The sequence below is a fragment of the Hetaerina americana genome, unplaced genomic scaffold (assembly GCF_022747635.1).
Source record: "Hetaerina americana unplaced genomic scaffold, ioHetAmer1.1.p SCAF_3, whole genome shotgun sequence".
NCBI classification, from domain to species: Eukaryota; Metazoa; Arthropoda; class Insecta; order Odonata; family Calopterygidae; genus Hetaerina; species Hetaerina americana.
The window spans coordinates 53,934,238-53,958,806 of NW_027286874.1; positions in this window are offsets into that span (position 1 = coordinate 53,934,238).

Sequence of the window (24,569 nt, forward strand, 5' to 3'; positions counted from 1 at the left end):
CCTCTCGATCCCGTGTAATCGAGCCGTTGCTTATCTTGATTTTTGTTAACGATTTGAACCGTGAAGTAAAAAAGAAGATTAAGATTTTCGCGGATGACACATTAATTTATCAGAAGATATCAGGGGATGATGATCGTTTAATTCTAGCACAAGATCTATATTGCAGTACTAAATTGTTCAAATGGGGATTGTCATTAAAACCAAACTGATTTGCGGTGGTAAATTTCTTTAAAAGATCAATGGGATTTTTTTTACAAATTAACTGGATTTGGCCTAGATTTAGTTGATGTGGTGAAATGCCTAGGTTTTACAATCACTAAAGACTTAACTTGGGGGACCCACATACGTAAAGTCTGCGGGAAGGCATATAACAAATTGGGATTCATTAGGTGCATTGTCGGAAAAAGTGACCCCAAGGTCAAGGAACTTCGTTACCACGCTCTTGTAAGGTCTCATTCAGAATATGCATGTACCGTATGGGATTCGAGTGAAAAATACCTAATTCGGGAAATAGAGAAGGTTCAACACCGGGCCGTTCGCTTAGTTAAAAACTCTTACGAAAAAATGGAAAGCGTCCCTGAAATGCTTATGGAGTTGGAGTGGGAATCATTAGAAGAAAGACGGTTCAATGATAGGTTCAACTTACTAAATAAATTTAGATCCGTATGTTTCAGCACCAAGGTCTCGCGAATTATTCGCACTCCAACATACATTGTTGTAATCATGGAATTGTGAACACTGAAGTAGAAGGAAAGGACGACGCTTGAAAAAGGGGATAGAAATAAACGAAGCCATGTTTGGAAGAAAATTATGTCAAAACGACATTTATAACCTTGTAAAACGACATTAAAGACGTAAGAATCGACCAACGCTGCAAAATAACCAAAAAATCATTAATTTTATCCATTTTAGGAGATATATATATATATTAGTTAAAGTAAGATTAATGAGAAAAACATTATAAAAAATAACCCATTTATATGTCATATACCTAAGACTCGCTTGATTTTTAGTTTACCCGTCCCTAGATTCAACAGGTTTTTCATTCCACCCTACTGGTGAGAGGGCTTACCAGCAGTGAGTGTATTTCATAAGAATTTAAGCCGAACAATGTTTTTCAACGCAGTGTGTGTGTATACATATATTATATATATATATATATATATATATATATATATATATATATATATAATGCCTATATTTAAGGTGCTAATCAAAATTACTGATTACATATTATATCATTATTTTGTGTGGGGCGCAGTTTTTATATGGTTAGTAAAAATATACATTTGCAAATACTTATCAAATGTTAGGTGGTAGAAGAGACTCTTTAATCTCTCCCCTACATATAACATTGGATCATGTTTACTTCAGTAAATACCTCAATCTTGGCCTATCTTTATTACCTGACCAAAGATACGTAGAGAGCTGATCAATTAGTTATTATAGGGTAGCCATTCAATTATGGAGATAATATTTTTATTGATGTGGAGATATTCCCTTTTAAATACTCTTTTGGCCGACCGATTTGTTAAAGAATGGGGATCAGAGCAGCTTGCTGTTATTAAAGTAATATCCTTTTATGAAAAACAAGTCATTTACTATTTTATGCTAGATTCTCAAATGAAAAATATATCATGAAGCAATAAAGACAGTACATCTTCTGTTTCAGGGTTTTAAGCGAATACGGACATTTCAATGAGTGTATGTACATACTTAATCGAGATTTTTGGGCACAGTAACTGAAAAAAAACTATAATCAGAGCATTATATAATTTTGTATAAAATTACTAAGAGCAGAACAGCTACGGACTGTTTTAGTTACTTTTTAATACCTTAATTTAATTATGGAAAAAATCGACCCGCTCACAAGTAGTGAAATATGCTTAATATTTTATTTAACACAATTACGTTGCAATGAGGCAAATTTCCTGGTGGCAACGGTCAGGTTAGGTCAAAGATAACTACTAACAACGAAAATTACATACGAACACATAAAAACAGATAAGAGACAAAATATTTTTACATAATGACACTTCCACATCACATACAAACCAACTTCCACATCACATACAAAATGCCGTCCACATCACATACAAACAATATTTTCAAAACTACAGTGAAGTTTATTACCCAGTGGCTACTTTACATTTCAACTTAAAACTTCTAAAATTGGATGGAAAGGGCTCAAACAAACCTCCAGGCAGCTGGTTCAAAAATAAAACATTTATACTATGCGTTCTTTCTGAAATATATAGGCTATATATTTCCCCTATAACTAATCATTGTAGGTTTCATCATACCTTGTGAAAGAAATGCCTGCGTAATTTTCAAATAAAATGAAATTTGTACCAACCCAACTTATAGATGCCAGTTTTGTGGAAAATAATATCCCCTGCGCCTTATTCCACCACGATTTGTCTCTTAAATTTTATTGGTAGATTGACTCCTATGACTTGTGCTAGCTACAACATCTCCAAAAGCCTTCAATTTTCTCGTTTGCCACTCCGGAAAGTGTCATGAAATATCGTGTTATGTTACCTGAGGTGGATGCGTGTACCTCTTCTCATAATGTGAGACTCAAACGGAAAATTTTTTATCCATTCATAGATTTTACTTCCATCACGTGATTTGGAATAATTATTATAAGCGTATTTTCCTCCGAGTCTCTTTGCAATCTGTCGTCATAGTGTTCCACCTAACTGTTACACCTATGGTTTTGCATCCATTTCAAGGCTCTGCATTTATCCTTAGACCTTCGTGTAGGATCCCCTTTAATGCTTCCTTCCTTGAATTAATTAGGTTACGTATCTTATTGACTCCAATCCATCTGCATTCTTATATTCCGCCATCTACATCACCAGTTCGTACACGAGATAAACCCAGAGTTTCGTCCCACGCAGACTCTCCTAACCCCCTCCCTTCTTTTTTCCTTACTCTTTACTGTTCTCTCCCGGCATATCCGAGCTTGCAGACCTTTTTAATCCCCTCATATACTGCAGTGAGTGGGACAGTGAGGTTAGATACTAATCTACCTCGGGGGACTCGTTGTGTCGCGCCCCGTGAATGTGCTCTCGAGGAAAACGACGTCACCATGCATACTCGGACAACATGCAGACGCTACCTTATTAGCAATGATGCATATACAAGATGAATAGACACACTCGTCGATGTAATACCGTGGGATATGTGCAATCAGGGAAAATCACGGATACGACTGTTTCACAAGGGTCGTGAAAAAAGTACGAAATGGCAAAAGGAGTAATAGCATTTCGTATGCTAAGTATATGCATATGTATATAAATACCTATGAATACATAATTAATTAATTAAATATGTACATATATTCATTCACATGGATATAGATATAAGGAAAAGGAAGGGGAAACATCTATTTCCATGTGAATGAATATTTGCTCGCCATATGGAGGATTTTTCGTGTTTACATTTGTATTAAACCAATGTGGCTCGTGCCCTTCTACTGACTATTGGTGCCACAAAACGCACTGTTTCTGTCCTTTAGGAAATTAAGAACTGCGAATCAACATTCTGCAAAAGGAATGCAAGCATTGGCGGAACGGATGTGGCTGCCCCCGGAGCCGGGCACACTTCGCCCGTGGTTGAAGAGTTGTTTTGCAGAATGACTGTCTTTCAAAGCTATCGATTATTCATACCATGTAATGTTCAGTTGCTAATACAAATTTTCTTGCTATATCTTGTGAACCCTGCCTTCATTTATATCTTTCCACAGTATTGCTCATGGTCACTATTGTAAATACATTTATATGAATGTATGTGTGTATATGCATATTTATGTTTATGTGTATGCATGTGGATGTATATGCATACATATATTTATATAAGGAAAAAAATATGCGGTAACAATAATCTGTAAGCTGATATTATGTATGATTTAGTAAACGCTAGCTGCGTCACTTTCTGGACCGAATAAAATTAAATTGAATCATAGCTGAAAAGGTTTAAGCTTCGACCAGGCAAGTCGAAAGATCTGTGGTTCAAGTCCCGGCCAAAGAAATATTTTTGCACTTGTTAAACTGCACGATTCCGCCTTCCCCACCCCTAGTGTGTTTGTCTTATACATGTGTTCCTATCCTTTTTCCTCAGAACTATATCCATGTGAATGAATATTTGATCGTCATATTGTGGATTTTTCGTGAATTTTTGAATGTGTGTGTGTGTCTATATAACACACACACACATATATATATATATATATATATATATATATATATATATATATATATATACGTACTTTTACTGAGATATATACGTACTTTTAGTACGCAGTAGTATTAGTTTTTAGGGGAGGCGACCGACAGCTAAGGTCATTTGCGCCATAGGGGATGGACAGGAAAGGGTGAAGGGTGGAGAGAAACCTGGTGTCGGCATTAGCCTGCTCTTTACGAAAGGCGCCAAGGGGTCCGCAGCTTAACGCCCCATCCGACGGACGGCGTACTCAAAGTGCCCTCCACAAAGCACCTCAAGTAGGGATCGAGATACCATTGAAACATATCTTCCACCACCGGGATTCAAACTCTGGCTCCCTGGGTGGAAAGCCAGTATATTAGCTACTTCACCATCCCGATCCCCAGGGTATTTTTTATTTTAATATTGGTACGTTAGAGAATGTGTGCGTAGTCACCTATGAGAATCGACATACGTTAAGCCAATGAAGGCATTTGAATAAGAAAGTATTCAACACCGCCGGGATTTGAACCCTCGCCCTCAGGGTGGGAAGCCAGTACGTTAGCCCCCGCACCATCTCGATCCCCACTTTTAGTACGTATATATCTCAGTCTTATGCATGTACATCTTTCTGTATGAATATCGGTCATCTAAAAATTTAGAAATATTTTTACCTTCACATCCCGGTAATTGAAGTGTTACTAGAATTGAATAAAATCAAAATATAATAGCTACAATAGTCTATTCATAGAATATGTATAGAATATATATGTATAGAATATATTTCTATATGTATTGAATAAAGTTTGGTAAATAGAATTCCTTTCCCATTGTAGACGTTTTCACTAACATTTAGAAGCATAAAATACAATTTTCTATTCACCAAAATGACTCAAATGATGAACAGCAATCGGAGAAAGAAGGAAAGCAAAGAAAATATACGCATTTGGAATTCAGATTGTGACTTTCAGGATATGGTCCATTTATGTTTATAAAACTCTAGTTTTCATTACATTTTAATTAGTTTCAAAATTTTCTGATTTATATTAGCTAATTTGTCTTAACAAGTAAAGACGATAGGAATGGTCACCTTAAATTCTGAAAACCTTTTATAAAAATATAGCTTCAATGAAAAAGAAACAGGTCATCCTTAACGACGAATGGTGAACACTTAAATGATGGCATATTCCAAAAAATACAGTAAAATGTTTTATGTGTGGAAATGCCAGGTCAAAAATTACATTTTAAAATAAAAAATCTATGCGAATAAGCACGTGACTCATATTTTCGTGCTGACAATTACGCGGAGTGGCTTACCTCTTAGGAAACACAAAACAACCACAACCTTATATTTCACGTTCAGAGCGAGATAGATACGCATCAATCATTAAACCTTAATGGCAAATAAATCTTACTTTTGAGGCTGCCAAATTTGAATGTGAATTATATTTCCATCTCTCACTCTTCAGCATACTTCCTTCAGCGAGATTTTTTTAGTGGGAATCCTATGTAGGGTCCACCATTTTTCGATTCGTATTTTACAGTTACTGCGTTGCTAATATCTTGGCAAGGCACGAGAGAAGTTTTGTCTTTGCGAATCATAATTATTTTTATTTTGGACGGATGGAGCAGGATTTCGTAGAAGGTTGAGCTAAGGATGATGATAACAGACTAGGGATGAAAATACGCGACGCCCCAACTCATCCCTCAGATTACGTGTAAATTATTAAGGAAATGTTTGGAGGGAAATCTTTGCTTCAAGCATCATTCTGAAAGGAAGATGATATATTCTGATTTTCTCATGCAATGAAGCGTGTATTTTGAGGTATGCAGGTAAGTAAACGCTCACCTACTCGACTCTTCACCTCGGCGTTTCCAAGGCATTTGACGGTAATGAACTCGTGGTAATGAGGCTATGCAAATTATACGTGCATATATCAAGTTAATTGATGACGACCAAAGAAAAATTTTTTCCACGCAATTAACTCCATTTAAATGTACACTAAAGTAAATACAAGAACCCCTGTAATTTATTTTTATTTAATTCAGTACATTTTTGAAGAAATGCTTTTTATTGAGAAAAATTACGTGTATGTAATTGCAAGGCGAATCATTGAAAAAATTGGTAATGCGAATAACTGTTAAAATAAAAGTCTAATGTACCGAGTTAGTTGATTTTTATAGACAATGTACTGCTAGTACCACTACTATTAAACCAGGCACTGCTATTACTGAAAGTAGACCTTGGTAAATATTAATATGTTAGTTTACACAAATATAATACAGGAGTAGAAGTCAGATTAAGTTCAAGTCATCAAACCATAGATTAACGATAACCTGATAACTCCGGAAGGATAACTTGGAATTTACTAGGCCAACCAACAATATTTATTTACTTGAGTGCCATTGATAATAATAAAGCAATTTACCTCTGTGCAGCTTCCAAGTTCAATAACTGTTTCCCGGAAAATGAAAATGTGCTAGTGTATTCACATTAACAAGTATTTCAATTTTGAATTTTTTCTGTTGACTAGGTTTTTGACGTTACACTTCCCAATCATCTGTTAGAATTGGCAAAAAACCTTGCCTGGGCAAAAGAGAAAATATAACATATTTTTATTGAGTTGGAATGTTTTCTACAGAAAGTAAAATTCTCTTGTTTGTTGGAATTTCCCGAGATGCTTCCTTATTTATCTCTGCAAGTATGTGTTACTTTTATGCTAACTGATATTATATATTTGATGGTACACCTAAGTCAATGATAAATTTGTTTATATAACCAAATGTAGTTATTCTATGTATTTAAAAATTTATCTTGAAATAGGGACATTGCTTAAAGCAAAAAATACATTACACACAAAGTTTAGATTTTCCCTTCCCTCTTTCATACTACACGTGGAGGTCGTAGAAATCTGCGAAACGAATTTTTTTTATATTTCAATACATTTTTAACTATCTGTTATTGTGGAAATTGTATTTTTCCAAGAAATGATCTTTTTAGTCGCATTATCTTGCTCTATATTTTTACATGTGTTTCACACCTAGTTACGAAATTACTATGATTATTAATGTGATAGTGGGTTATGTGGTTAAATGTACTGATGTATTACATTGGAGCCATACAAAGTTATATGGATCCATACATACCTTGTATTATAAATCGATAAGTTGCAAAAGTTATGGGGAAGGGGTCACTCAACTCTGCTGAAAAATAATTGATGGGGAAAAACAAAATGTGGAAATATCCGAAGTAAAACTGTGGTGAGGACCGAAACAGTAATGCTCGCCTTTTTCAAGATGTACAATGAATCAAAAACAGAGACCAGAGAAAATGCGGAAAATGAAGTCGATTATGATATATCGGTATAACCTGAATCCAATGCCGTAATCGGGAGAGATGATAAAACTTCGAGATGACATGGTTCTGTGAGGAATAACCATAACAATGGGAGGAATTTCTGGCGCCCGGAAACTCATTTCCTGCTTCTCCCGAAATAGACAGAGGGGCTGGAAACGATGAGCACTAATTTAATTGATCGTTGATACGACGTTCATATCGTCTCCCACACTTTGTGGGCGGGGTTAAGCATCAAAGTTTATTCATACTGTTTATTCAAGTCTTTCAGCCGCTCTCTCGTGAGTTGGTTTGGCGGAAAGGATCCAATCGTACTTGACTCCGGTAGTTTTCCTCGTTTCGGCGGAAAATTCTGATGGGAAAAGTAAGGAGTGGCCGTTGACTCTGTATATGAAACAGTAATTTTTATTTTCGATAAAAAAATAGTTTCCATGCTCGTGTTTGAAAAGATTAATGGGGAAACCTTTTTATTTCGAATTTTATTCAGTTTCGTCAGGAAGGGAGATTTAAAATTGAAATAAGGAGATGATAGCGTATTGTTAATCTTTACTCACAGTGAAAGCCATACAAAGTTGATAGAATTACCCAATGAGGAATTTAAAATCGCCATTTTCAATTTTGTATTCACAAAAAATAAAATTTGAACGCATATTCAGCATTCTCGATAAACCATATTTTTTCCCAATTAAAAGGATCTCGATTCCATATCCGAAGGATAAGTGCAAAGAAAAGTTATTTACAACTAAAAAGATAGGGTCAACACGCGCTATGAAAAGGCTCAATGAAATTGTAGTTTTTCACTGGTTTATTCAGTACAACTGATTAGATAAAGTGCCCAAGAACGAACAGTGGAGGTAGTATGTGCTCTCGGATTCTCTCGCGATCCTGAACTCAATATCTTATATTATTATGAGTCTACAGATTAGGACAATTTAAACTGACATCAGAATATTATTAAAATCGATTTTTGACAAATAATTACATTTTTAGGCAACTGAATAGGATTAATAGCCTAACAGACTACTACTATGTTTTTCATAACAACCTTTTACAAACCTAGCTGCTCTGTGTTACACTCGTTCTAGTTCCAAAACCTGTATGCCTACCTCTTGAGAATCCCATACCCTCGCAGCGTACTCTAGGTGGAATTTAACTTATGTTAAATAACAAAGCTCTTCTTTTTATGAATCATAAATTTTTATTTGACATAGCATACATTTCACAAATGAGTTCACCCCAGGGAATGTCCCTAGTTATCTTAACACCCTCATATTTTACTGATTCTACTTTTGTTAAATCGGTTTTCTATATGGTGTAAATGCTTTCGGGTGAAATACTCTTCCTCCAAGCATTCATTGAAACATTTCTTAAAATTTATTCCTTATTCCCATGTCTCGCACCATTCATGGATCAATTGAGGTCACTAGACAATAATTCCCTATCTTCCTGACTGGTTATGTCCCTGTATGTTCCTTATAAAAATGCTGAACCCAACGTCTTATTACACAATATGCCCCTCTTCAACTCGGTATATTTCCTATTTCCCTTCATTCCATCATTTAACAAATTAAGGATCAGCAACGGTCATGTTATGCAACTTTACTTTTCCTAAAAATCTTGAATGTACAAGTATTTTCCTATTATTTAAATGAACGTATCTTGGGTGATAGTGAAGAATAGTCCATAGGAGTTAATGGTAAACGAACCAATTGTAAGTAACAATTATGCAAAAGTTAACTCGAGTCTTCTCAGATCAGAGAATTCTAAGTAATTCCAGTCAATAAATAATACTTTAGAGATGGTATTTTGGAGTGTTCAGAATATCTGAAATAAGCAACCCAAGGGCCAGAGGTACCTTAAACAAAGTCGTCTACGTTGAAATATAACAGGACACCTGCCCAGGTCCTTCGAAAGATTTTTTTCTACCCCCTTCGTTTCCCTATGTCGTAAATGCTACACATCAGGCTGGACCGATGGTTCCCGTCCTTAAAATGACTCTAATACTTGTATCGAATTCGCAATTGCAGATTAATCCAATCTCGACGAGAATATCTCTCGCTTGTCTTGCCACCAGCACTCACAGATAATTACGATGTAAGAAAAGACTTTCGGGGGTAGTAAAGACGGCAAATCCTCCCTCGCTGGCCAATTTTTTCAGCTCCTTTATTTCCTGTTTCAAAGGAGTTCCATATTCCCAGATTTCTAGTGAAACTTGGACCCTAAATACGCTCCCCTGGAGTCCAGGGATCTAAGACCCATAGGAAAATGGAGTGAACAGCCATAAACAAGATATTAAGGAATATTTATAGTTTTTTCGTTCCACTAAGGTTCTTTCAATTCCATTTTTGTATAATTTTTTTATTTCTTTTCAGATTTTTATAATTCTCTTTAGATTTTTAATTCAGATGGAACCCATCGTGTTCTCCCTACTAAGCCATATATCTGAAAGATTAATATTTCAAGTCAGGATGCATAAATTTGTGGGGACAACCCCTTCGACTTAGCAGTACCTCGGTGGGGTATCAGACGTAGCCACTATCAAGCTTAGGTACGTCGTCAAGGTTTTAAGCCCCTCACGGGACAAAAAAGGTAATAATTCGTGGCCGAGGAAACTACGGAAGGAAAAGAAAGACACCAAAATCAGGGAAAACGAGCGCAGGCGAGAAATTAGGAAAATCTAAATATGCGAAAATAAGACACCACATTCACTATTCTTGTCTGTCTATTCATTCAAAAGATTTATTTGGATTGATTTAATGCTTTCCACAGTGTACTTCCGTATCGTACGTTCAATGTGGCTCCTTTCCGCAGCATATTGGTGTAAGGTAATTTTAAGGATCAACCCACAATGAAAGTGTCAAGAAAATATAAAAGTAGTTGATCTTTGCACAATCAGTTTAGCCGTTCTATTTGTTCAATGGGTAGTAAAATACGCAGGATTGAACTTTTCCCAAAATTTCTTCATGACATTTACAGATATGTATTCGTTGGAAAATTCCCAAGTCAACTCTTTCATTGCCAGTTTCAACGGAAGTTTACAAATGAAAGGCAGCTATCCCAAAGTCTTGATGGCCGTGGTATTGGATATAGGAAGCCATTATAAAAATTATTTTGAACCATAACTACGCATATTAAAAATCACAACTAAGCAATATTGTCTGCATGCCATTAGATTATGTAAAGTCAATTCCCTGCAAAATCAAATTCCTTTCCCGGAAAAATGAAAGTGAAATAATAAAATGAAAATCGCGCAATTTCCCTGCAAGAAAATTAATCCATGTGAACGCGAATATTTGTTGAAATAAGGATTTAGTAGATTAAATAAAAAAAATTCTCTAAAGAAAGGATATTTTCTCTCCTGAGAATTGATTAATTCAAATTATAACTGGACTTTCTACACTCGTAAATCTTATGGCCTCCATTTTTTTGTTGGTAGAACCCTAAACCTTTGCTCAAAAAGGGCGTAAAACACGCCTTAAGGGACGAAGTGAAAGTTTTATGTCTTATGTGATAAATTTAAAGTTAACGGTCAGAGATAAAGCTGGTAAAATAGTAGTTGAACCAGGAAATACCCAAGAGAGATGGACTTAATATAGGGAAGAACTGTATGGCAAAGAAATTAGGCCCGGAAGGTTAGACATAGAAAGAGAATACAAGTATGACTTAGATGATGATAGCTTCCAGGCTTATTCGGCGATGAGATGGAAACGCATTCCGGGAAATGAGATCAAATAAGGCCATGGGGGAATACAATATTACCGCGGAACTACTTAAAGGTTTAGAAAAATGTGAGAAGGAAGAGTTTTTATGGGCAAATTCGTATCAACTATTAGATAGAAATTTGGCCGGAGACTTGATCAGATCAGTGTTCGTTCCTATTGCAAGAAAGGTAAAGGCTACTTCATGCGAGGACTATAGAACAATAATTTTCGTATTTATTTGAAGTATTGCCTGTTAGCTCTATTGTGTGTGTGTGTGTTTCTTGAGTGCTCGTGTGTGTGATTGGTCAGTGCCATTCATAAAGTGTGTGCTTGAGAATATCCTGGAATCTTTAATGGGATCTACTATCCAGCCTCGTGAAGGATTCAATCTCCATCTGAAATTCTTTAACAGGGTCTCACAGCCTCGTGAAGGATTTCATTCAGGATAGTATGCGTGCGGCTGTGTGTTGGTCCCTGACGCGGATTAATTTCCCGTAAACCACTTCCACTTACTTTAGTGGAACCTTAATAAGAGTTCTATAAATGTGGTGTTTGGTTGCTTTTTTTGTTCGAGTTAAAGGCATTTCACTTTAAATTTAAGAGTGCCCAATGTAATACACTGAGATTCATCAAATTTACGGAATTACCTTGTTATTTTATATATTTTTCATCACTCTTTTGATATGGTAAAGGATAAAAAATTTTAATGTCGGAATAATAATTTATTTTCCTATTTTAAATAAGGGCGAATCTTCTTCCTCTGCCCTTCCTGTATTTTTGTCTTTGGAGTGAGTAATTGGGGATTACATAATGCATTAAATTAAGTTACTGCCACGGAAGAGATCAGTTGATACAACCCCTAAAGAAATTAATTATGAAAGAAGAGGATAGTAATATTGTAATAAGAGCGTTCTAAAAAATACTATTTCATTGTTCCCGCTGTAATAACGCATTTCTGTTAGACCAGAGGAAGAATTAACTTCTTGTAGTGGTCTATGACCATAATTATTTACCATAATTATATATGGCATTGAAATTAACCTCGCTCCATAATAGCTAGCGAATTCCACAGGGGAATAACTGTTGAAATCAAGTACCACAAAGTGGCTGAAGTTAACTCGCCACATAACATTGGGAAACTTTTGCACTTACGTCGCTTTATACGCGAATATTGGCATATTTATGTTTTAGTATAACTAGATAGTGCAGCATGCACAGCATACAAAGATTAATACAAAGGGAATCATTATAGCTCGAAATTGAATGGGTAAAAATAACACGACGAGAAGTCGAGTGAAACAGATTCATGAAAGTCGGTATGCGAGGAATAACCTCCCACACACAATCACCCATGTAGCAATGTAAACAAACGTTCAAAATTACTCAAATATTATATAATATGTATTATTTACTTTGCTTAATAAACAACCAAATAAATAAAAATAAGAAATACCATAGATTTTGAATTTTTTCATAACTTCCAGCGTCCTCCATACATTAAAATTCAACTTAGAAGCCTATAAGGACTACAAATAAGGGAATTCTCCACCGTACAGATGTAAGAAAAACGTACGGCCGAATTCTGCATTGTAGGCATCTTATTCTTTAATTCACAGCCGTGAATATTTTCCTCTTGAGAAATTGAATTTTGAATCCAGATTCGTTTTTGGTGGTTTAGAACAAAAAAACGTTACCAATAACAGAGAAATCGATGAGACTCACATTTTAGTCCGACCATTTCCTCTGTATAGAACACGTCGTGCGGTGAGGTACCCCGGTCTCGACCCGGAACGGACGGACGGCACCGAACGGAGAGAAAGAGAGACGCTAGGGGAATTGGAAGCAGACACCCTCCGGAAGGGAAGAGGGCTCTCCAAAAGAGTGGAAACGGCCTCGGGAAAAGAGGGAGCGGTAGTATTTGGGAGGAAGAAATCGAAGGTGGGAAAAATGGGCGTGAAAGAGGAGGAGGAAGGGAAAGAGAAATAGAGGAAGAGGGAAAGGAAGGAGAGGGGCGGTGAGAGGATGGGAGGAAGAGGGCGACCAGGAATGTAAAGAGAAAGAAAGAAGGAGAAAGAGAGATGAAGAAAAGTCGGGGGAGTCGGGAGAGAGTGGTGGAAGGGCAAGGATTTGGCGGAGAGAGAATGAGATGACTCCTTGGAACACAGACGGAGTGGTGGGTAGGGAATGGTGTTGGGATTGAGCGAGGGGTGTTTTCTGGAGGTCTTGGGAGGTGACGTGGGTTGTGTGGGAAACGGGAGAGCTGGACTTGGTGGGAATTGCTGCGGGCGAAAGGAACAAGGGTGAGGGACATATGAACGTGGAGCAGCGAGGGGTGGCGGCACACAGTGTTTATACTGCGTGCGAGTGGGAGGGAGAACCTGCGGGGAGGGTTGACAGTTGCGATGTGGGATGTAAACACCTTCCGGGAGACTGGAGTGGAAGCACACGAGCCACCCTCTCACTCCCATCATACCTCCAACAAGGGAGCGGAAGGTTTGGTCTTTTTCCCATAAAGGCCTAACCTCCCTCCCTTTCATCCCTTACCTCACGCATCTTTCACATTCGTCCCTTTTCTCTCTCTCTCTCTCTCCCATCCTCCGCCTTCCAACAGATCTACTCCTTTTAACCGTGTCTTCCCGCCCTGAATTAAGGCTTTTATCACTTTGCCGGACTGACCTTTTTCCCTTCGTCCTCATTAGCCCCCCTCACCCGCGTGGCTCGTGAATCGCGACGCGGTGGTGGTGGCAGCGGTGACCCCATCATTCCAAACACGGTCTCATCTGGGGCTCCCTCTCACTTCACGGAAACCCTCTGGTCCCTCCTTCATGAAGGGCCCCCTCCCTCTCTCCCTCCTTTCACCCTCACTCAGAATCTATTCCTAAGGGGTGTGGAGCCCCGAGTTATTCGCGCTCTCGTGTGCGTGATGACTTTATTTCAGTGGTCAAAAGAGCTGCGGAGGTCTCCATCCTTCTACTCGTATTTCCACTTTTGCTGTTAGCTCAGAGGCTGCCCCGTGTAATTAAAAGCGTTTGGAGCATGGATGGAAGGGAATCTTTCCGCAAATCACGACTCACCTCCCCCACGCCTTAATTTAGGACCCATACCTGCGTGCCTTGGGGGACATGGTACTTTTGGAGAGAGATTAATACTTTCCGAGAGATGATCCTCGTGGTTCAAGACTTTTCATTACTATATCTTGAATTTAGACAATTATTTCTCATTTCCGCGATGCAATTTCCGCGTATTAAAGTGATTTCCGGGGCATGCATATTCATCGTTTTCCTGACGAGATTATTGTGTTAGAGTGCAAATGAAAATGACGATGGTGCTTAGACTTCAAGTCAAATCTTAATGGCCATAACCAGGAATGATTCTATCTTTTGTAGAAATATGTAAATGTGATTTTGGGAATAAAAAAGGGAGGTAGGAAGCATTGACTTGTATAAAGATGCATTTAATTGTTCTTGAAGTAAAACATATGTATTTTTATATTCTAAAACACCTTTATATATATTATGGACAGAATATTTAAGACACATTCACAATATATCGTGAACTACTTATTTATTATTATTGTTTGTCATGACTCAGCGAAATCATAGCCAATTGAGGGAAATTATTGGATGTATATTCTAAATAAAATACGAAGTGCCCACCTGAAATCACGTTTTATGTCCAGAATAAATAATAAATAAAATATAAAAAATAAGCAAAAAATAAATTACATAATAGGTCCTTTTTAGTAAAGTCCAGGAAACTGCTAATAGCCTTTGTCTTGTTAAACGATCACTTACTCTATCAAATATGGATCAAAGTCAAATACTGAAAGTAATAAAAAAACAGCACTTTTGATCTTGGGTTCGGAAAGCCTTCGATACCGCAGATATTACTCCAGTGGGTGAATTAGTTTTAACAATAATGGATGCTAATTGCACCAAATTTAACGAATTTATTCAGAATCACTGTGATATGTTGCCCTCAAATATTTCATTAAATTCATTTACATTAACATATTTCCCCGCTTCCACCGTGGAAAAAATGTAGGAGAAAATGCATCTGGGGATGCACGATATAATTGGGAAATTGGAATTATTGATGCTCAATTTCATTTATCCATCGGTATGGTTGAGCAATTCACTTTCCACCTTATTGATTGCGGATTTAGGGAAGTAAATTAGTTCGGTAATATAATTCTGTGCGTCAATTTGTATTCCTTAAATTTCCAGTGTGGCATACGCGACCAATGAAATGCTAATATTTCCCTCGACATTCCCAGTCCATTTATCTATGTCTCTCTAGCGGGTCGTATCTTGTTTTCAAATGCACTCCTGACGCTGCTCACTCGTTCACAATCACTTTCACGGGTGGGTGTAATCACTTCCAATGAAAATAGGTCCTGAAAAATGGAAACCATTTCTTTTTTCCTCTCATTTTGAAATTAGAAGCGTACTTTCACTCACGACCAGCCGTCACACGGCCGGGACTCATCCTAGAACCACACTACTCACGTGAGTGTTTCGAATGATATTTTGTTTCACTTCCATGGTGGAGCGACGCCTGTGCAAACTTTTTGAAAAACATCCACTGACTCCGATCTTTGACGCTGGAGAGGTTGTTTGAAATGTCACCTCGGTCTCTTTTCACATTATGCCCATTCCAACCACACCTTTCCTCACCCATTTGGACTCATTCCACCTCGAATACGCAATTTCCGCACTTTCCAACCACCCTTCCCCCTTCAGTTTCCCCAATCTTTCTTCTCTCCCTTTCTGGTCGCCTGAACGCCATCCCTTTCACTAAACACCCATCCCACCAACCCACTTTTCCGTTTTGCCACTCCCATTGCCAATCCCGTTCCACTCCCACACGCACTTAGACACGCACACACACACATGCAAGCGCGCAAAACAAGAGTCCCTCGATGCTTCCCCGCCTTTTCCCTCGCAACCCATCAATCTTTCATTCTCAAAACCACTTCACCCTCCGGCATTAGAACCGGCTCTCCAACAGAGTTAGTTGTTAAGAGGCGGGAAGGAGTGAAGGAGAAAAAGGAGAAATAAAATAAAGATGAAGATAGAGAGGTAAAAAATAAAATAGAACAGAAGTAATGTTTAGTTAGGTACGAAGCAGAAAAACTTGGGGGCCATGGCAGAAAAATATAGTTTATTTCCAGATTAAGAATGATTATCAGGCGAATATAAATATGTATATTTTTCGGAAAAAAATCTGTGCACTGCATTTGAAACTTGTTACCTGGCGCAATTTCTCGGCTGAAACTGCCTTACTTCTAAAAACGTTTTCGTGATTTGCTAAGTCACAAATTTGCTTTGGATACTTATCAGCACCTATTATGACATTTTGAATATTGAAGTAACTAGCCTCAACGTAAGCTCTTTATTTTGACGCATATTAATTTAGCATATAATATAGTATGTATATGTACAACTAATGAGCATATTTATTTTTTATATGTATATATATATATACATACATACATAAACCATAAGCACAGTAATCAACCCGAAGGTCGGTTTAGTAGGTGATGGTAGAGTTCACCCAGTACTAAGCCCGATGGCGTGTGAATTTCACACATCAGGGTAGGGGGGCCAGTTCCTTTCCCTGTGCCGGGTCAGCAGTCCAACGCTCTACCCCTGGACTCCCGCTACCCACATATACATATGTATTATATATATACACACACAATTGTGTTTGTGCGTGAATTAGGTGGGAATGAAATGCAGTATTAAATATGTAATCGTAAAAAAATCACGTGTTATAAACTCACTTACCTTTATTTATTTTAGAGAAAAATATGATAATGCATTATAAAAACATTAAGAAATTCAAAATATAATTAAATTGATCCACACCTGAATTAATTTGGTAAACATGAATAGCACCTAAAACGGCAATGGCACTAAAATGGCACCTAAAATGGCACCTAAAAAGTTCTCATTCTTATTTTCTGATATGTCTTCAGAGTTCAGGCATAGTGAATATTGTTTAGCAATTTTATATGCAGTGCTTTAAAGTATTTACTAGTAATTTATGCAATAACATTCTTAAAATAAAATATTCTATTGCAAGGAGACATTGTAACATACACTATACTGATACCGTCGCAAAACATAATAGAGGAAGCTACGCTCGAACGTAGTATTTGACGATCGCCTGTTGAATATTGCATTGTAAATTAATCACCGACATTTCACTTGTTACCACGAAATTTGAAAGCATTATTACGACTATAAATGGGCCTTCACCCGCCATAGCGGGGTATTAGAGAAATGGTGACTTCATTAGTGTAGTATTCATGGTCATATATTTTGCACCCATAATGTTGATACGGCAAGTAATAAAGAAGTCCACATCAGCCTATTCCTAAGCAATATAACTTCCTGCCCGCCATTTATTTTAGTTTAACTCGTTATGCGCCAAAATCCTGTATACTCAAGCACCTTAGTAAACACATTTATCATATGAACGAGGGTATGAGGGAAAATGTAATGGCTCTGTACATCATTTCCTGGGTCATTTACCGAATAACCAACTTGAAGATAAGTGCACCCGCCGTGGTAAATTATGTTATTAAGTTGACTGTATGCTGTTTGAAAGGTACACTCAGCTCAGTTGAAAGGCCTGAATAAGGAAGAATATACGCAATGCTACTTGAAAATGCCTTATAACCCTAATAAAAATCAGTTATTAACGGAAGGGAAAAATGATTTAAATGAATGAGTAAATTGGAACTATTTTCCTTATAAATATATATATATGTATATATATATATATATATATATATATATATATATATATATATATATATATATATATATTCTATCATAAGCAATATAAAACCCATTCTTTATTCCTCATTCTTCAAAAGTTTAACAATATTTGGCAACAATTTAGTGAGATTAACAGAGATTTAATTAACGGAAAGTAACAAATAGTATGTATGAAATTAAAGGAAAGCAACAAATGAGTAAATGACATCAATGAATGCTTGAGATAGAGAAACACTGCTATTTAAATGAGTCGGAGAGGCAAGTGAAAGGATGTCGTCCCTGGATTAATAATCATCTCCCAACTCTGGGACCACCTTTGGAATACTATATATTACGAATATAAGCCGGCGATATATGACTTAGGAGACTCCCAAATGACTCCCAGCGCTGGAAGACGATTAATAACTCGGGCCTAAGGAACCTATCTATGGAGAGGAAGGGTGGATTAGGGAGGTCGAAGGGAGGGGAAGCGGTCGGGGAAAGGGCGAGATGAAATGGATGAGGGAGAGAATAACAGTTACGGGAGGCACCTAAGGATGGGCGTTTATGGGGAGAAGTACATCCGATGCTCGAAATGCATGAGAGAGCTACTTGCTCCCTCTCTCAACTGTTTTCAGCTCTCAAAGTTTTTGATGCTGTCCAGAAGTGGATGGGAATGCTACGCATGTGCTCATGCGGTGTGGCTCGGCGCTCGTCGATTCGGAAGGGTGCAACTTGGGTCGTAAGTTTTGAAGACTCTTGGCTCGATTGCTGGGCGGAAAGTTTACGACCAGGCGGGAGGCGACGGGTGTGTTGGTCCTCGTCTCAGGGCAGTAGGAGGGAGAAGGACGCGCTCATCCCTTTACTCGGCTCCAGGAGAAAGAAATCCAGGGTGAAATACACGGCGGGGGAAGAATGGAGAGAGAGGGATGGAGATATACAGAGCCAATCCACGCACGAATTCGAAGACGAACCCCAGGGAAGCGGAGCCAGACGTTGACTGTAGCGCCAGAACGTTAACGAAGGGAACTTGGTGCGTCCACCGTCCAAGATGTAGGTCAATTGGACTTTGATGTTGCCATTTGACAAACTTTCCGGATGGATAGAATGAATCACCACGGTGAAATTGTAATAATACAGTCAGATTCGTAGACAGGCATTTTTCGGAAAAAAGCAGTGTGTACTGGCTAAGTGTCGAGCAAATACATATCGATGACTTTGTCACTATAATTTTTTTCATCGGCAAACATCATTTCCGATAAATTTTGTCATCAAGAAGAATTTAGAACAATATCCTTAACAATTAAATATAATTTCAGTAAAACCTTACCTCCCTGAGTTTTTAAAATTTTTGCAAGCTTCATTAGTACAATTTCTTGTCTTAAGTTGGCAGGGAAATCATTTACACACATTTAAAGGCATATCAAGGTCATACAATCCCAGAGTTGAAAATAGAGTCGTTTAATGTTATGACTTTAATTCTGAGTTCCGTGCCCAATGGCAATAATTTAATGTCTTTCCCTATGTGCATGCCCAAGTTATAATATTCTATTACACTGGAAAGAATAATGCAATTTTACTATGTTGTATGATGAACTGAACTTATCACTGCTTTCAAATGGAAATTTCATTGGACATTTTATCAACGTAGTGCCCATTAAAAAGGACATTCTAATGTTTCAACCAAGATCCTAATCATAAGTATGAATTTATGAGGTTACGCTAAAAGCACTGGAGCTACTACGCTCTTTATCACTCCGACGAGCGGATTCATGATCCTAATAGAACTGTACTCTGCCAAATCTCTACAAAACCAAATTCATAATGAGACGCAGTTGAAGAGCGGAAATTCATCTGTCCGAAATTTGCCTCTTAACTCATGGCTGTTTAAACATATTCAGACCAGCCCATCGCAGCTTGAAGGGGAATAGGAAAAACGACTTGACGTTTCTCTTAATTTTTTTCCACTCAAATGCATTCTTTCGTCAAACAATATTTCCTACCAAATTGACGCAACTTAATTATATCTATAAAACCAGAGCCCTGTGATATTAAATGGACGCCACTCTGCACAAACCCGTATAAACATTTTTCTCGGGCTCTAAAGCGGGCCTTAAAAATTTATTATATAAAAAATTTGAGCTCTTAGATTCAATTTTATTATGTTTAAAGTTATAAAAACTGTTATAACTAATAAAGAATACGTGAATTAAACGAAAGAGTGAATAATTTTAAAATGGAAAGTCACAAAAATATTTCAAAACATCACAAGAAATAGACCCAACGTCAGTTAAAGACAATATAGACCGTCTCAATTCATATTGGATGTAGTACGTATATTTGAAATAACCACGGAAACTAAAGCACTTATTATTTTCTTAGTTCTTCGTGTAATAAGTTTATTATGCATTATTTATTATTATTAGGCACTTCGGAGATAAAATTATGAAAGAACTCCTAAAACGTTATGTGATCACGTTTATAAAGGTTTTTGGAGCTATATTAACAGAAATCATGAATCTACTTCGTAGGTATAGTATTATGTGACATATTTCACACAAGAAGAAGGGATTTTGTTCTAATTTCAGGGACATTAAATGAAGACTTGAGCATTAATTGACAATATCATTGAGAAAAAAAAGAAATTGTACTTGATCTTCAGCTACATCTACATAATACCCCGCAAGCCGGCGAAATGGCGTGTGGCAGGGGGTGTTACCTGTAAAAGAGAACAAAACCACATGCAAAATCAACACATCCATGCAAAACTATACCCGTAGTGGCGTATAAATTCATGCAAAAATCATTTCAACTTACACGCATGCAAAATACACATAATATCAATTGGCCAACAATTGTACCTTAGGATGCAGTAAAAAATTGTATCCAATAACGTGCAAGCCAGAATTTGACAAGTAAGAAGCGAAATTCCACTAACACATGGACATGCAACATTCAACGGAGACAGATGAAGAAGGGGAGGGTGTGGGTTGGTCGTATAGACGTGATGTGCTCCTCGTTAAGTTCGTCCCACGCTTGAACATATGCCGAGATATCAATGAAAACAACACACAACATTTTTAAATATATATTAAAATCATTGGCAACCAGAAAATTGTATGAACAAAAATTATACTACGTATACTTGTATACAAAAGGTTTTCTTGATTTTACTTAAAAACAGTTCTTAAATAAATAATCCTCTCGTTAATTTTTATGGTGTCGACAAATATGTAATAACTTCGATTTTGACGTAAAGTGCCCGCAGATTGTCTGAATGACCTGCTCGTTCTTGGTTTATCTGAGGGACCAATTCTTAAAGCTACAAATTAATTTAAAGGTTCGTTTGGATTATTCTTTAAGACCGTTTTTGGAGAAAATAATTCTATTCAATCAGTTATATAAAGTTTAAATTTTCCAAGCTATTGTGCCATGTGTTACCATAACCGTTGATTCCCTTGAATTTAAAGGCAAATTGACTTTCAACTTTTAGAAACGGGCTCTTAGGTCCCCCGAGGATTTAATGGATATTTTAGGGTACTAAATGCACTAAGTATACATGTATGTAAATGTATTTTCAATCTAATTTTCACAACGCTACCGATCTCAAGCATGTTTAATTCAGTATGATGATGAGTCGTAAGTTGGTTTAGTCAATAAATTATGCTCTTCAAATATAACACCTATAACAATAATTCAATTGTGTATACACCTAATGGTTCTCCCACGAGCTAAAGTATATATAATTAAATGAATCTCATAGAAAACACATTTTATAAAACGAAATAATATTTTTTCTCATAAAAAGATAAATAGTGGATGCAAATTAAAATAAACGTTTAGTTTTTGAACATTTTTTGAAGCGAGCTGGTAAGTTCTCGATTAACACTGACTAATGGCCGTATGGGGTATGGGTTGTACGTAGTCTTCAGAGCTGTCAAACTCATGTGGACGGTTGTGTAGAAAAATACGTCAAAATTATTAACTCGGAAAATATTTAAGATTTAAATATTGCAGCTCAATTAAAAATCCTAACGTTAAAAGAAGGTATTTGATTTTTTTATGTTTAACCTACTTTTTTTAATGATATTTTACATTTAAGCTCCCGAATTCAGTGAAGGGGATTTAATGGAAAACATTTGACTGTTTTATGCTAGTATTAAGAGAACGTTAACCCAATACTAAACGAAGCATGTATTAAAGATTTGATTTCCCAGACTATGATCGATTTCGTGCTCAAAATATATTTTCGGGAGATACCAAGAAGACGTAATGAAATTAGAGCAAGAGGGAAATGACAAAAGCAAATGCTCGGAAGGACTGACGCATAATTGATAAGAAAAGCATAAAAGTTATTAATTTGAAATGTCTTTGAATATTATAAATACCGGTAGTATCAATATTATTACAGCATAAAGTCATACTGTGATAATATTGACACAACCGCGTGCTCGTATCAATCACTGGGATTAAATATGGTCTATGTTCACATCCAGAAATAAAAATGTTCTCCAGAACTTCCTTTAAAATTTCATTGTTCCCTAAACGTCATACGAGTATAAAATAACAAATTTCATTAACGAGTATAGAATGACAAAATTAAATAGTTAAGGTTTAAAATGTATTCACACAACCCTTTAAATATTAGAATATTCTACTATGGTTCCTATTTTTCTATATTAAAATAGTTCACATAGTTCTATATATTAATATAGAAAGTCTTTAGGAATTCTAACTGAGGTGCTTTAAATTTCATATCAAAGCAGGTCTACGGATTTACATCATAGACTGAAATATGTTACACTTATACGGAAATTGTTTTTGAGGCTTATTGGCAGCTTTTGAAAGCTCTTTCAATCTCGCCGACCTACGAAATAATTACATTCAGAGAAAAAATCCGACAGCTGTAAAATAATATTTTATGGCTTCGGCATTTTTCTCAAATTTAAATAATAATGCAAGCCACTGTAGCTCACAACTCACCTTCATTTTATGCCCGAAATAAAACCAAAATAATATAAATAATAAATTAAATATGAAATAAAATCAAAAATTAAACATTTTTCAATTGCCATTTATATAACTAGATTATTTATTTATATCATATAGAATAACATGCAGGAGGAAACATTCAGGATATCGACAAAAATATATGCCCTATCAATTCTAATTATCTTCTACGCCATTGCTGTTATATCTTTCTGATGTCTAATACTAAACGGGAAAAACAGGCATTTTAAATCTATCCGTTCTACAATGATGCTCCCTGATTTTACGTTGGTGATCTGATCTACCATAGTTAATAGGAGCCTGTAATTTTAGGCAGGTTACTTATCTGAATATTATTAAGACATCATCAGATAAGTAATCTGCAGGATACTCAAGGTGGGGCTTCACTAGCGTGAAATAACAAAGCTCCTCGACCCTTACATTTACAATGTCCAAGTATTCTTTTTATGAATCCTAACTTTTTATTAGCTACTCCGTTTATTTCACGAATGTGTTTTCCCCAGGACATATCTGTAATTATCGTCACACCCAAGTATTTAATCGATTCCATCGATTATGTTGGTTTCCTTCATAGTGTGTTTTCTGGTAAAATACTTTGCATCCAAAAAATATCGAAACATTTATTCAAATTCAATTCTAGCTCCCATGTCACGCACCACTTTTGAATTGCATTTAGGCCGTTAGCTAATGATACTTTTGGATCGCATTTAGGTCGTCAGATATTGATACCATATCTTCATGACTGGATATTTCCCAATTATATGACGGCATCGTCAGTAAATAGACGAAGTTTACTGGAAACCTGAGACCCGATGCAATTAATGTACAAAAGGAACATTAGCAGATCAATAAAACATCTTTGTGGGACAACCGATGTTAAGCTTCCTGTGTCCAATGATACCCCACCCATTACGACCCTTTGCTCGCAGTCTGTTAAATATTCATTAATCATATCTATTACACATTCATAAATCCCATAGCTTACCAACTTTTCGAGCAAATTTTTCCGCGGGACTTTGCCAAATATCTTTTAAAAATCTAGAAATAAAGCATCAACCTGAACATTATTTTCTCCCGCGACAAAAATACCATGAACGAAAAGTGCTAGTTGGGTCTTGAAAAATCTACCCTTTCGGAAACCGGGTTAGTTTTTTAAAGGTGAGTTCTGAGAAGCAAGCTATTTCATGATTGAACTTAAAATTATGTCCTCTAAAATTTTGCATTAGAAGGATGTGAGAGAGATGGGTCGGTAATTACTAGGATCTTCTCCGTCGCCTTTTTAAAGCATGGGAGTGACATTGGCTGTTTTCCAGGCTTTGTGTACTGCGCAATTATTTAGGGATTAATCAAATATAATTTCCAGGAAAGGAGCTATTTCCAAAGCCATCGTTTCATACACGAAAACAGGGAAATTACCAGAGCCTGGGGATTTGTTTGGACCGATGTCTTTAAGTTGGCGTTCGATGCCAAGAGAAAATGTTACAATTTCAGACATGAGTTCATGGGAGCAGTCGGGTAGTTGTCACACTC